Raw genomic sequence first — 16,352 nt, forward strand, 5'->3', positions numbered from 1 at the left:
ATATAGTATGATGCCCCCACAATGATGTCCCTACAGCTCCTTACATATATTATAATGTCCCCCACAGCTCCCTATATACGGTATTATGGCCCCACAGCCCCCTAGATATAGTATGATACCCCCACAACAATGTCCCTACAGTTCCCTATGTATATTATAATGTCCCCTACAAATCCCTATATACAGTATTATGGCCCCACAGCCCCTTATATATAGTATGATGCCCACACAATGATGTCCCTACAGCTCCCTATGTATATTATAATGTCCCCCACACCTCCCTATATACAGTATTATGGCCCTAAAGCCCCCAGCTTGATATATATAGTATGATGCCCCCACAATGATGATCCTACAGCTCCCTATATATTATAATGTCCCCCACAGCTCCCTATATACAGTATTATGGACCCACAGCCCCCTAAATATAGTATGATACCCCACAATGATGTTCCTACAGCTCCCTATATATATTATAATGTCCCCACAGCTCCCTATATACATTATTATGGCCCCACAGCCCTCTATATATAGTATGATGCCCCACAATGATGTTCTTACAGCTCCCTATATATATTATAATGTCCCCCACAGCTCTCTATATACAGTATTATGGCCCCACAGCCCCTTATATATAGTTTGATGCTCGCACAATCCCCTATATATTTTATGATGTCGCTACAGCTCTCTACTTATATAATAATGACCCCACAGCCCCTTATCTATAATAATAATAAGAAGAATTTTTATTTTTATAGCGCCAACATATTCCGCAGCACTTTACAAATTTTAGGGGGGACTCATACAGACAATACAGAATAAGCATATCTCATATCGAAAGGACTGAGGGCCCTGCTCGCAAGCTTACAGTCTATGAAGAAATGGAGACACAAAAGGTAGAATGTACATATATTGTATAATGCAGCCTTGATATACAGTTAATCCATATATATTTGGACAGAGACAACATTTTTCTAATTTTGGTTCTAGACATTACCACAATGAATTTTAAACAAAACAACTCAGATGCAGTTGAAGTTCAGACTTTTAGCTTTCATTTGAGGGTATCCACATTAACATTGGATGAAGGGTTTAGGAGTTTCAGCTCCTTAACATGTGCCACCCTGTTTTTAAAGGGACCAAAAGTAGTTGGACAGATTAAATAATTGTAAATAAAATGTTCATTTCTAGCACTTGGTTGAAAACCCTTTGTTGGCAATGACTGCCTGAAGTCTTGAACTCATGGACATCACCAGACGCTGTGTTTCCTCCTTTTTGATGCTCTGCCAGGCCTTCACTGCGGTGGTTTTCAGTTGCTGTTTGTTTGTGGGCCTTTCTGTCTGAAGTTTAGTCTTTAACAAGTGAAATGCATGCTCAATTGGGTTGAGATCAGGTGACTGACTTGTCCATTCAAGAATATTCCATGTATAAATAATAATACATGGACTGGTCGCCAGCCAGTATGTGTACAGTCCTGACTGAGGCTATTAAGTGCATGGATGGTATGAACCTGAAATTGAAGAAGATTTTAATATGGGGGAAAACTGGGACGGACAGATAGTGTGTGGAGGCGATACGCCAATGTAAAGAAATGGGTTTTTAGGGTCCGCTTGAAACTGTGGGTATTGGGAATTAATCGAACTGTCCTGGGTAGTGCATTCCAAAGAATTGGCGCAGCACGCAAGAAATCTTGGAGACGAGAGTGGGAAGTTCAGATTATGGAGGATTTTAGTTTTAAGTCATTGGCAGAACAGAGGGCACGTGTAGGGTGGTAGACTGAGACAAGGGAGGAGATGTAGGAGGGTACTGAAGCATGGAGCGCTTTGTGGGTAAGTGTGATAAGTTTAAATTGAACTCTATATTGGATGGGCAACCAGTGCAATGACTGGCACAGGGAAGAGGCATCGGTGTAGCAGTTGGCGAGGCATATGATCCTGGCTGCTGCATTAAGGACGGATTGGAGAGGGGAGAGTTTAGTAAGAGGGAGACCGATTAGTAGAGAGTTGCAGTAGTCCAGACGAGAATGAATAAGAGCTACAGTAAGAGTTTTTGCCGAGTAAAAGGCGAGAAAAGTCCTGATTCTTGAGATGTTTTTGAGGTGTAGATGACATGAACGAGCGAGTGATTTGATGTGAGGAGTGAAGGAAAGATCTGAATCAAAAATGACCCCAAGACAGAGGGCTTGTTGCTGGGGAGTAATGGTTGAGCCACAAACGGAAATGGCAATATCGGGCACAGGTAGGTTAGCGGAGGGAGGAAATACGAGTAGTTCAGTTTTTGACAGATTCGGTTTTAGACAGAGAGAGGACATAATGTTAGACACAGCAGAAAGACAATCACTGGTCTTTTGTAGTAATGCAGGGGTGATGTCCGGAGCAGACGTGTATAATTGGGTGTCATCAGCATAGAGATGGTACTGAAAACCGAATCTGCTGATTGTTTGTCCAATGGGAGCGGTGTATAAGGAGAAAAGAAGGGGGCCTAGGACTGATCCTTAAGGAACCCCGACAGTAAGGGGAAGGAGAGAGGAGGAGGAGCCGGCAAAAGACACAGAGAAGGAGCGGTCAGAGAGATAGGAGGAGAACCAGGAGAGAACAGTGTCCTTGAGGCCAATAGTGCAGAGCATAGTGAGGAGGAGCTGGTGATCCACAGTGTTGAATGCTGCCGAGAGATCCAGGAGACTCAGCAGGGAGTAGTGACCATTAGATTTAGCTGTTAGTAGATCATTAGAGACTTTAGTGAGGGCAGTTTCAGTAGAATGTAAAGAGCGGAAACTGTAAAGGGCCAAGAAGAGAGTTGTCTGACAGATAGTGAATTAGATGGGAATGGACCAGGCGTTCCAGGAGTTTAGAGATAAAGGGAAGATTGGAAACAGGTCTGTAGTTGGCCGTGCAGTTCTGGTCAAGGGATGGTATTTTAAGTAATGGATGTATGCTGGCATGTTTAAAAGAAGAGGGAGAGATACCAGATGAGAGGGAGAGGTTGAAAATTTTAGTTAGGTGAGTGGTGACAGCTGGAGAAAGGGACTGAAGGAGATGTGAGGGAATAGGGTCACTGGTGCATGTGGTAGGGCGAGAAGATGCAAGGAGCCTGATCACTTCATCTTCCGTGACTGGTTCGAAGTCACAAAGTGAGCAAGATACAATGTGGCGGGGGATAGCATGCATAACGTTTGGGGATTGGGAGAAAATTTCATGTCGGATATGGTCAATTTTTTCTTTGAAATAATTGGCCAGATCGTCAGCGCTGAGGTCGGTGATCGGGGCCTGTGCTGTTTGATTGAGGAGAGAATGAAACGTGTCAAAGAGTCGTTTAGGATTATTGGAAAGTGAGATGATGAAGTTGTTAAAGTAGGTTTGTTTGGAGAGGTGGAGCGCAGAGTTGAATGTTTTCAGCATAAATTTATAATGGAGGAAATCTTCGGGCAGATTAGATTTTCTCCACAGCCTTTCAGCACACCTGGAACACCGCTGGAAAAGACGTGTTTGAGGTGTGTGCCAGGGTTGTCGCCGTCTATGCTGAATTGTTCTTTGTGTAGGAGGTGCGGCTTCATCCAGGGCGCATAGCATTATTTCGTTATAATGCTTCAATGCAGAGAGGGAGGAGATTGGGGCCAATGATGATTGCATCTTTTTCATAAATTTCTGGGTGTTAATGGCGCGTATATTTCTATAAGTGTAGAAAGTGGGGGTGTCTTGAGTAGCCTCACAGTTCTTGACAGAGAATGAAAGAAGATTATGGTCAGAGAGTGGAAGAGGAGAGTTAGTAAAGTCATGTACTGAGCAAAGCCGGGAGAAGATCAGGTCCAATGTGTTCCCGTCTTCATGTGTAGGAGAATTAGTAAGCTGTGAAAGGCCGAAGGCGGAGGTTAGGGATAAAAGATGAGCGGTAGATGGGGAAAGAGAATCGCCAATTGGGATGTTAAAATCTCCCATGATCAGAGTGGGGATGTCACAGGATAGAAAATTTGGAAGCCAGGCAGCAAAATGATACATGAACTGACAGGAGGGACCTGGAGGGCTATAGACCACCGCCACTCGCAGGGAGAAGGGCCGGTAGAGTCTGACTGTGTGGGCCTCAAAAGAAGGGAAGATAAGGGAGGGTACTGGGGGGATAGCCTGAAAAGTACATTTTGTTGAAAGAAGCAGACCAACACCTCCACCTGATCTGTTGTCAGGTCTCGGAGTATGAGAGAAGTGTAGGCCACCATAAGAGAGAGCTGCAGCGGCGGTGGTGTCCGACTGCTGGATCCAGGTTTCAGTGAGAGCCAGAAGGTTGAGGGAATTAGAGAGGAAAAAGTCATGGATGTAAGAGAGTTTATTACATGCTGAGCACGCATTCCAAAGGGCACAGTTGAAAGAGACAGAAGTTATGCAGGAAATATTAATGAGATTAGCAAGGTTTCTGAATGTAACAGGGAAAGAGTTAGTGTTATTATTTCTGGAGGGTCCTGGATTAGGATAAATATCACCTGCGACTAAGAGAAGGAAGATACAGAGAGTGAGCAGATGGTTGAGTGATTTGTGAGAGCGTTTCTGGTGTTGTATGGTGGGAATGAATGGATCTGTGTGGTATAACATTGTGAAGAGAGCATGACAGCTGTACATAGGAGAAGAGAGGAGAGAGGGGTTAATATGGATGAAGTGTGCCGAATTTGTGAGAGAACGGTGAATGTGGATGATTGTAGTAGCCAGAACATAAATGGCACAAATTCAAATGGTGAATACTTTTTGCAAAACAGCTGACCTGGAAGCAAGTTTGTTCAATTGTCTTGCATGTCTTACCTGTCTCCTGCCCTGTCCAACTGCCATATCTAACTGCCGAGACACTTTGATAAACTATGGCACTTCAATAAAGTATGCATAAATGCTATATGCATAAATGCCCCCGCATAAATGCTGCCCCTTGACTATGTCTCAATATATAGGGATGTATCTGCTTAGATCTACACAGATTTAACTCGTTAGCAATCAATCAACTAGCTTAAGACAACAGGAGACAATAAAACTGCAGAAAAAAAACAGACTGGCAACTCAACATGGATCATAAACTGTTAAAGTAAGTGTGATGACCTTAAAGTATCATGGATTAAACAACGTAGATGAATGATATATATATATATATATATATATATATATATATATATATACCAGTGATTGATTAGCTGCAGAGCATTGCAAGTAACATGGAGATACAATGTAGATTTCAGAAGAGATAACACGGAGCAGAGGAGTGAGATATATATACCAGTGATTGATTAGCTGCAGAGCATTGCAAGTAACATGTGTAGCATCGGCGTCTCTGCCCCCTGCCAGGCAGAGACGCCGTCCCTCTCACCGCCGCGCTCCCTGCCCGGCGTCCCCCAGCGCTCCTCTTCCTGCTTCTGCCGGCGCGCGCAGCTTCCCGGGCACTGTGCTTAGGGAGCGTGCGCTCTCCCTCCCTCTTAAAGGGGCCGCACGCCGCCCTAAGGAGTCCCCGGCCAATTGCCGGAGGTCCTCCCATATATAAAGCACTTCCTCCAATATGGAGGTGCCCGAGCAATAGTTGATGCACAGTGTACTTACCTCTGCTTCAGCCCTCAGGTCCCTCTGCTAGCCTGACTACTAGTCCTGCCCGCCAGCCTGACTAACAGTCCAGTCCGCCAGCCTGACTACTCTCCAGCCCGACAGTCTGTCTTCCGTCCAGTCCACCAGTCTGTCTATGGGCTTTGCCCGCCTGCTTACCTGGAATCACCTGCCTGCTACCTGCCGTGCCTACCTGGAGGCTCCTGCTTGCTACCTGTCGTGCCTACCTGGAGGCTCCTGCTTGCTACCTGCCGTGCCTACCTGGAGGCTCCTGCTTGCTACTCGCCGTGCCTACCTGGAGGCTCCTGCTTGCTACCTGCCGTGCCTACCTGAAGGTTCCTGCTTGCTACCTGCCGTGCCTACCCGGAGGCTCCTGCTTGCTACCTGCCGGAGATACAATGTAGATTTCAGAAGAAATAAGACAAAGCAGAGGAGTGAGATATATATACCAGTGATTGATTAGCTACAGAGCATTGCAAGTAACATGGAGATACAATGTAGATTTCAGAAGAGATAACACGTAGCAGAAGAGTGAGATATATATACTAGTGATTGATTAGCTGCAGAGCATTGCAAGTAACATGGAGATACAATGTAGATTTCAGAAGAGATAACACGGAGCAGAAGAGTGAGATATATATATCTGTAAGAAGAGAAGAGAGATGAATATTAGAACTGCCATATCTAACTGCCGAGGCACTTTGATAAACTATGGCACTTAAAGTATGCATAAATGCTATAAGCATAAATGCCCCCGCATAAATGTCTATATATAGTATGATGCTCCTGTGGCACCCCAGGGGTCTGGTTACCACAATGATAGAAATATTATGTCTGGGAGCAAGAGGGAGGCCTCCTGGTCAGGAGCCCTCAAGCATGCCACACCTCCTGCCCCAGTCCTGGGAGGGGAGGAATCTGCCCTATATAAACTGGGTCTGGGGCGGGGTTAGAGAGACAGAGTGAAGTCCCAGACAGAGACGCAGTCCAGTCTGGAGGGCAGCAGACACAGGGAAAGCAAGAACTAGGAGCTCTGTAGGAGCAGGAGCAAGTGCCAGGGGCTGGAAGCCAGATAGCTCGCCCTGGCTGAAGACACTAAGACTGGACACGGAGTCCGAGGCTGTGGGGGCATCCAGGTCCAGCAGCAGAATCCAACCGGCAGGGGATTCCAGGTCCTCTGGCCACAGAAGCCCGGAGGCACGGTCACAAGCAAGGGACCAGCACCGCCATCGTGGAGCAGAGGCTAACAGAAGGCCCCAAGTCACCGGCCATACGGGTGAGCACCACACGGTACACTCAGGGACGTGGGCTACTTCTACCTGCATGCAGCAAGGTAGCCAGGAAGAGTGCAGATAGACGGGGAGGCCTACAACTCCACCTGGCCAGGGGAGATCCTGCTTGCTCACAGACTGACCAGGCCTCTACTGCTAACCAGTACTCCCGGGAGGGTCTGCTTTATAACACCAGTAAAGACCCTGAACTGCACTGCACAGACCCTGAGTTGTTCCTGCTGCGCTCGTGCACCATCACTCCCATCATCCACACCAACTGCCCTGAGGCTATACTTCTCCCGTGGGGAGTCATCCCATTCTTAGCTGCACACACAACACCGACCTCAGCGGTCTGCCTTGCAGCGGCGGTCCCCACTGACCGCAATCCACGGGTGGCGTAATCGGACCATTATCATACTAATAAGAATGTCACTGATTTGACCACCCTGGGCATGGACCGGGTCATCGCCACGGAGACTACAACCCCCAGCAATCCGGCTCCGGGTATTCCCCGCACACACGTGCACGCACAACACAGACCCAGGGGGCGAGTCACTCCCACAATGATGTCCCTACAGCTCACTAGATACAGTTAGGTCCATATATATTTGGACAGAGACAACATTTTTCTAATTTTGGTTCTAGACATTACCACAATGAATTTTAAACAAAACAATTCAGATGCAGTTGAAGTTCAGACTTTCAGCTTTCATTTGAGGGTATCCACATTAAAATTGGATGAAGGGTTTAGGAGTTTCAGCTCCTTAACATGTGCCACCCTGTTTTTAAAGGGACCAAAAGTAATTGGACAGATTAAATAATTGTAAATAAAATGTTCATTTCTAGTACTTGGTTGAAAACCCTTTGTTGGCAATGACTGCCTGAAGTCTTGAACTCATGGACATCACCAGACACTGTGTTTCCTCCTTTTTGATGCTCTGCCAGGCCTTCACTGCGGTGGTTTTCAGTTGCTGTTTGTTTGTGGGTCTTTCTGTCTGAAGTTTAGTCTTTAACAAGTGAAATGCATGCTCAATTGGGTTGAGATCAGGTGACTGACTTGTCCATTCAAGAATATTCCACTTCTTTGCTTTGATAAACTCCTGGGTTGCTTTGGCTTTATGTTTTGGGTCATTGTCCATCTGTAGTATGAAACGATGACCAATCAGTTTGGCTGCATTTGGCTGGATCTGAGCACACAGTATGGCTCTGAATACATCAGAATTCATTCGGCTGCTTCTGTCCTGTGTCACATCATCAATAAACACTAGTGACCCAGTGCCACTGGCAGCCATGCATGCCCAAGCCATCACACTGCCTCCGCCGTGTTTTACAGATGATGTGGTATGCTTTGGATCATGAGCTGTACCACGCCTTCTCCATACTTTTCTCTTTCCATCATTCTGGTAGAGGTTGATCTTGGTTTCATCTGTCCAAAGAATGTTCTTCCAGAACTGTGCTGGCTTTTTTAGATGTTTTTAGCAAAGTTCAGTCTAGCCTTTTTATTCTTGATGCTTATGAGTGGCTTGCACCGTGCAGTGAACCCTCTGTATTTACTTTCATGCAGTCTTCTCTTTATGGTAGATTTGGATATTGATGCGCTTTCCTCCTGGAGAGTGTTGTTCACTTGGTTGGCTGTTGTGAAGGGGTTTCTCTTCACCATGGAGATTATTCTGCGATCATCCACAACTGTTGTCTTCCGTGGGCGCCCAACTCTTTTTGCATTGATGAGTTCACCAGTGCTTTCTTTCTTTCTCATGATGTACCAAACTGTAGATTTTGCCACTCCTAATATTGTAGCAATTTCTCGGATGGTTTTTTTTCTGATTTTGCAGCTTAAGGATGGCTTGTTTCACCTGCATGGAGAGCTCCTTTGACCGCATGTTTACTTCACAGCAAAACCTTCCAAATGCAAGCACCGCACCTCAAATCAACTCCAGGACTTTTATCTGCTTAATTGAGAATGACATAACGAAGGGATTGCCCACACCTGTCCATGAAATAGCCTTGGAGTCAATTGTCCAATTACTTTTGGTCCCTTTAAAAACAGGGTGGCACATGTTAAGGAGCTGAAACTCCTAAACACTTCATCCAATTTTAATGTGGATACCCTCAAATGAAAGCTGAAAGTCTGAACTTTAACTGCATCTGAATTGTTTTGTTTAAAATTCATTGTGGTAATGTCTAGAACCAAAATTAGAAAAATGTTGTCTCTGTCCAAATATATATGGACCTAACTGTATATTATAATGTCCCCCACAGCTCTCTATATACAGTATTATGGCCCCACAGCCCCCTATATATATTATGATGCCCGCACAATCCCCAATTTAGCTTATGATGTCGCTACAGCTGACTACATATATTATAATGTCCCCCACAGCTCCCTATAGTATGTTGGCCCCTACACCTCCTTATATACAGTCTGATGACCCCTTTGACAGAGATGTCCACAAAGATCGATAATATACGTACAGTACAGACCAAAAGTTTGGACACACCTTCTCATTTAAAGATTTTTCTGTATTTTCATGACTATGAAAATTGTACATTCACACTGAAGGCATCAAAACTATGAGTTAACACATGTGGAATTATATACTTAACAAAAAAGTGTGAAACAACTGAAAATATGTCTTATATTCTAGGTTCTTCAAAGTAGCCACCTTTTGCTTTGATGACTGCTTTGCACACTCTTGGCATTCTCTTGATGAGCTTCAAGAGGTAGTCACCGGAAATGGTTTTCACTTCACAGGTGTGCCCTGTCAGGTTTAATAAGTGGGATTTCTTGCCTTATAAATTGAGTTGGGACCATCAGTTGTGTTGTGCAGAAGTCTGGTGGATACACAGCTGATAGTCCTACTGAATAGACTGTTAGAATTTGTATTATGGCAAGAAAAAAGCAGCTAAGTAAAGAAAAACGAGTGGCCATCATTACTTTAAGAAATTAAGGTCAGTCAGTCCGAAAAATTGGGAAAACTTTGAAAGTGTCCCCAAGTGCAGTTGTAAAAACCATCAAGCGCTACAAAGAAACTGGCTCACATGAGGAGAGCCCCAGTAAAGGAAGACCAAGAGTCACCTCTGCTTCTGAGGATAAGTTTATCCGAGTCACCAGCCTCAGAAATCGCAGGTTAACAGCAGCTCAGATTAGAGACCAGGTCAATGTCACACAGAGTTCTAGCAGCAGACACATCTCTTCAACAACTGTTAAGAGGAGACTTTGTGCAGCAGGCCTTCATGGTAAAATAGCCGCTAGGAAACCACTGCTAAGGACAGGCAACAAGCAGAATAGACCTGTTTGGGCTAAAGAACTCAAAGAATGGACAATAGACCAGCGGAAATCTGTGCTTTGGTCTGATGAGTCCAAATTTGAGATCTTTGGTTCCAACCACCGTGTCTTTGTGCGACGCAGAAAAGGTGAACGGATGGACTCTACATGCCTGGTTCCCACCGTGAAGCATGGAGGAGGAGGTGTGATGGTGTGGGGGTGCTTTGCTGGTGACACTGTTGGGGATTTATTCAAAATTGAAGGCATACTGAACCAGCATGGCTACCACAGCATCTTGCAGCGGCATGCTATTCCATCCGGTTTGCGTTTAGTTGGACCATCATTTATTTTTCAACATGACAATGACCCCAAACACACCTCCAGGCTGTGTAAGGGCTATTTGACCAAGAAGGAGAGTGATGGGGTGCTACGCCAGATGACCTGGCCTCCACAGTCACCAGAACTGAACCCAATCGAGATGGTTTGGGGTGAGCTGGACCGCAGAGTGAAGGCAACAGGGCCAACAAGTGCTAAGCATCTCTGGTAACTCCTTCAAGATTGCTAGAAGACCATTTCCGGTGACTACCTCTTGAAGCTCATCAAGAGAATGCCAAGAGTGTGCAAAGCAGTTATCAAAGCAAAAGGTGGCTACTTTGAAGATCCTAGAATATAAGACATATTTTCAGTTGTTTCACACTTTTTTGTTAAGTATATAATTCCACATGTGTTAATTCATAGTTTTGATGCCTTCAGTGTGAATGTACAATTTTCATAGTCATGAAAATACAGAAAAATCTTTAAATGAGAAGGTGTGTCCAAACTTTTGGTCTGTACTGTATATAAAAAAAAAAACAAGTAAACTATTACTTACCTGATCCTATTACCCTGCTGCTTCTTTTTCCTCTTATGACTTCTACAGCGGGACAGCGGAGGCGGCACAATGGCGGTTACGCTGATGTGTTGTAAGCTGGAGACCTACATCAGCCTGTGTCCTAAAAGACAGACAGTAATATGGCAGGGAACTTGTGGCTTTGTGCTTTATCACAGGATTGAACTGTATCGGCGTCATGTTGACACTGGCATACAGTAATTCAATGTGGCAGTCACCGGAGATCAACGGATTCCCAAGACCTTTGGGGGTAAAGCCCCAGATCTTTGAAGCCAGTGATGTCCCTGATTTATCTCATATCTGACCTTAATGTTTTGTCCCCCACTACAGACATTTATCACCCCAGGTCTGGTAGTTCATAAGAGTCTGTTTGCTGAAGCCCCATCCACTGGGATCAGCATGGATGATGAGAGTAATGGTCCTAAGCTCCACATTCATCCTCAGTGAAGAAGAGCATGAATGAGCGACATACAGCACCTTGCACCCTGCGATACATTGTACAGGAGCAGCAGCGCACACATGGGACAGGTGCTTCATTCATCTCCTCCTCACTCCAGATGTGCAATGAGAAGGGACATGGTGCTTGGGACTAGAGATGAGCGTTGTTCGACTCGAACTGTTCGCCAATCTCAAATTCGAGCTGTTTTGGGCGGTGTTTGAGCCGTTCGGCGAACACGAACAATTTGAGAAAAATTCGGCTGTTCGAGGTTATGTTCGATAACTGTTCGTGCACCAAAATCATAACTGGATTTTTTCTCAGTAATGATGAAAATTAATGTTAATACGCAGTTTGAGTGTACAGCGGGGTGGGGGGAGGGGCAGGGGATGGATCTCTGCAGGAATAATGAAGATCTCCATTTTTTTTTCTCTTTCCCGCATTTACAGTGGGGAGGTGCAATCTGTCAGCCTATCAGCAGCGCACACACGGAGCGAAGAGCTTTTTTTCACACAAGCAAGGGCATGTGTCATTGGCAGTGTATGTCACATGTCCTTGCCCTATAAGACCAAGCCATTTTCCCCGTCGCTACCATTTTCTCACTGCTGCAGCTGCGTGTTAGACGGCACCGCTGTTGCTGTGTGCGCTATACCTTGTTAATTTCAAGCCAATTTTCGCACAAATCTACAGATAGCTTGGGAGTAGGGAATAGTTGTGATTGCAGTCCTTTTAAGGACTAGGTTACAGCATTTCCTACGACTTTTATCAGGCAGGTCTGTGCTCTTAAATAGATAGATTGTGGGAGTAAAGACTAATTGTAATTGCAGTCCTTTTCAGGACTAGGTTACATCAGTTCCTATCAGTTTTTGCCAGGCAGGTCTGTGCCAGTGCTGTGCAAGTTTTTTTCACAGCATTTGGCTGAATCTAGCAAAGCTAATCCTTTTTGGCCTATTGCAGAGTGTGTTAGTCAGTGGAGTAGCCTATCTGTGTTGCAAGATATACCACCTGTGTATAGAATACCAATTTTTTTACTGCACCTAGTGAAGTAAAATATTTTGGGCATAGCATCATTCTATTAGTCCATCTATACTGACCTCCATCAGGTTGCAAACTGAATATATTTTTTTTCTGCATCTACCACTGAAAAAATATTTGGGCTTCTAGCTATGTGTGGGACTTGTTCTATTAGTCCATCTATACTGACCTCCATCAGGTTGCAAACTGAATATAATTTTTTTCTGCATCTACCTCTGAAAAAATATTGGGGCTTCTAGCTGTGTGTGGAACTTGTTCTATTAGTCCATCTATACTGACCTCCATCAGGTTGCAAACTGAATATAATTTTTTTCTGCATCTAGCTCTGAAAAAATATTTGGGCTTCTAGCTGTGTGTGGGACTTGTTCTATTAGTCCATCTATACTGACCTCCATCAGGTTGCAAACTGAATATAATTTTTTTCTGCATCTAGCTGTGAAAAAATATTTGGGCTTCTAGCTGTGTGTGGGACTTGTTCTATTAGTCCATCTATACTGACCTCCATCAGGTTGCAAACTGAATATAATTTTTTTCTGCATCTAGCTCTGAAAAAATATTTGGCCTTCTAGCAGTGTGTGGGACTTGTTCTATTAGTTCATCTATACTGACCTCCATCACGTTGCAAATTCAAAAAAATTTTTTGTCTGCATCTAGCTCTGAAAAAATATTTGGCCTTCTAGCAGTGTGTGGGACTTTATTAGTCCATCTATACTGACCTTCATCAGGTTGCAAATTAAAAATAATTTTTTGTCTGCATCTAGCTCTGAAAAAATATTTGGCCTTCTAGCAGTGTGTGGGACTTTCTCTATTAGTCCATCTATACTGACCTCCATCAGGTTGCAAACTGAATATATTTTTTTTCTGCATCTACCTCTGAAAAAATATTTGGGCTTCTAGCTGTGTGTGGGACTTGTTCTATTAGTCCATCTATACTGACCTCCATCAGGTTGCAAACTGAATATAATTTTTTTCTGCATCTAGCTCTGAAAAAATATTTGGCCTTCTAGCAGTGTGTGGGACTTGTTCTATTAGTCCATCTATACTGACCTCCATCAGGTTGCAAACTGAATATAATTTTTTTCTGCATCTAGCTCTGAAAAAATATTTGGCCTTCTAGCAGTGTGTGGGACTTGTTCTATTAGTCCATCTATACTGACCTCCATCACGTTGCAAATTCAAAATAATTTTTTGTCTGTATCTAGCTCTGAAAAAATATTTGTCCTTCTAGCAGTGTGTGGGACTTGTTCTATTACTCCATCTATACTGACCTCCATCAGGTGGCAAATTAAAAATAATTTTTATCTGCATCTACCTCTGAAAAAATATTTGGCCTTCTAGCAGTGTGTGAGACTTTCTCTATTAGTCCATCTATACTGACCTCCATCAGGTTGCAAATTAAAAATAATTTTTATCTGCATCTACCTCTGAAAAAATATTTGGGCTTCTAGCTGTGTGTGGGCCTTGTTTTATTAGTCCGTCTATACTGACCTCCATCAGGTTGCAAACTGAATATAATTATTTTCTGCATCTAGCTCTGAAAAAATATTTGGCCTTCTAGCAGTGTGTGGGACTTGTTCTATTAGTCCATCTATACTGACCTCCATCACGTTGCAAATTCAAAATAATTTTTTGTCTGCATCTAGCTCTGAAAAAATATTTGGCCTTCTAGCAGTGTGTGGGACTTTCTCTATTAGTCCATCTATACTGACCTCCATCAGGTTGCAAATTAAAAATAATTTTTATCTGCATCTACCTCTGAAAAAATATTTGGGCTTCTAGCAGTGTGTGGGACTTGTTCTATTAGTCCATCTATACTGACCTCCATCAGGTTGCAAACTGAATATAATTTTTTTCTGCATCTACCTCTGAAAAAATATTTGGGCTTCTAGCTGTGTGTGGGACTTGTTCTACTAGTCCATCTATACTGACCTCCATCAGGTTGCAAACTGAATATAATTTTTTTCTGCATCTACCTCTGAAAAAATATTTGGGCTTCTAGCTGTGTGTGGGACTTGTTCTATTAGTCCATCTATACTGACCTCCATCAGGTTGCAAACTGAATATAATTTTTTTCTGCATCTAGCTCTGAAAAAATATTTGGCCTTCTAGCAGTGTGTGGGACTTGTTCTATTAGTCCACCTATACTGACGTCCATCAGGTTGCAAATTCAAAATAATTTTTTGTCTGCATCTAGCTCTGAAAAAATATTTGGCCTTCTAGCAGTGTGTGGGACTTTCTCTATTAGTCCATCTATACTGATCTCCATCAGGTTGCAAACTGAATATAATTTTTTTCTGCATCTAGCTCTGAAAAAATATTTGGCCTTCTAGCAGTGTGTGGGACTTGTTCTATTAGTCCATCTATACTGACCTCCATCACGTTGCAAATTCAAAATAATTTTTTGTCTGCATCTAGCTCTGAAAAAATATTTGGCCTTCTAGCAGTGTGTGGGACTTTCTCTATTAGTCCATCTATACTGACCTCCATCAGGTTGCAAATTAAAAATAATTTTTATCTGCATCTACCTCTGAAAAAATATTTGGGCTTCTAGCTGTGTGTGGGACTTGTTCTATTAGTCCATCTATACTGACCTCCATCAGGTTGCAAACTGAATATAATTTTTTTCTGCATCTAGCTCTGAAAAAATATTTGGCCTTCTAGCAGTGTGTGGGACTTTCTCTATTAGTCCATCTATACTGACCTCCATCAGGTTGCAAATTAAAAATAATTTTTATCTGCATCTAGCTCTGAAAAAATATTTGGGCTTCTAGCAGTGTGTGAGACTTGTTCTGTTAGTCCATCTATACTGACCTCCATCAGGTTGCAAATTAAAAATAATTTTTATCTGCATCTAGCTCTGAAAAAATATTTGGCCTTCTAGCAGTGTTTGGGACTTGTTCTATTAGTCCATCTATACTGACCTCCATCACGTTGCAAATTCAAAATAATTTTTTGTCTGCATCTAGCTCTGAAAAAATATTTGTCCTTCCAGCAGTGTGTGGGACTTGTTCTATTAGTCCATCTATACTGACCTCCATCAGGTGGCAAATTAAAAATAATTTTTATCTGCATCTACCTCTGAAAAAATATTTGGCCTTCTAGCAGTGTGTGAGACTTTCTCTATTAGTCCATCTATACTGACCTCCATCAGGTTGCAAATTAAAAATAATTTTTATCTGCATCTACCTCTGAAAAAATATTTGGCCTTCTAGCAGTGTGTGGGACTTGTTCTATTAGTCCATCTATACTGACCTCCATCACGTTGCAAATTCAAAATAATTTTTTGTCTGCATCTAGCTCTGAAAAAATATTTGGCCTTCTAGCAGTGTGTGGGACTTTCTCTATTAGTCCATCTATACTGACCTTCATCAGGTTGCAAATTAAAAATAATTTTTATCTGCATCTACCTCTGAAAAAATATTTGGGCTTCTAGCAGTGTGTGGGACTTGTTCTATTAGTCCATCTATACTGACCTCCATCAGGTTGCAAACTGAATATAATTTTTTTCTGCATCTACCTCTGAAAAAATATTTGGGCTTCTAGCTGTGTGTGGGACTTGTTCTACTAGTCCATCTATACTGACCTCCATCAGGTTGCAAACTGAATATAATTTTTTTCTGCATCTACCTCTGAAAAAATATTTGGGCTTCTAGCTGTGTGTGGGACTTGTTCTATTAGACCGTCTATACTGACCTCCATCAGGTTGCAAACTGAATATAATTTTTTTCTGCATCTAGCTCTGAAAAAATATTTGGCCTTCTAGCAGTGTGTGGGACTTGTTCTATTAGTCCACCTATACTGACGTCCATCAGGTTGCAAATTCAAAATAATTTTTTGTCTGCATCTAGCTCTGAAAAAATATTTGGCCTTCTAGCAGTGTGTGGGACTTTCTCTA

Source organism: Phyllobates terribilis, unplaced genomic scaffold, assembly GCF_046119375.1.
Source record: "Phyllobates terribilis strain yellow unplaced genomic scaffold, ASM4611937v1 Scaffold_4__5_contigs__length_816908805, whole genome shotgun sequence".
In the NCBI taxonomy this organism is placed as follows: Eukaryota; Metazoa; Chordata; class Amphibia; order Anura; family Dendrobatidae; genus Phyllobates; species Phyllobates terribilis.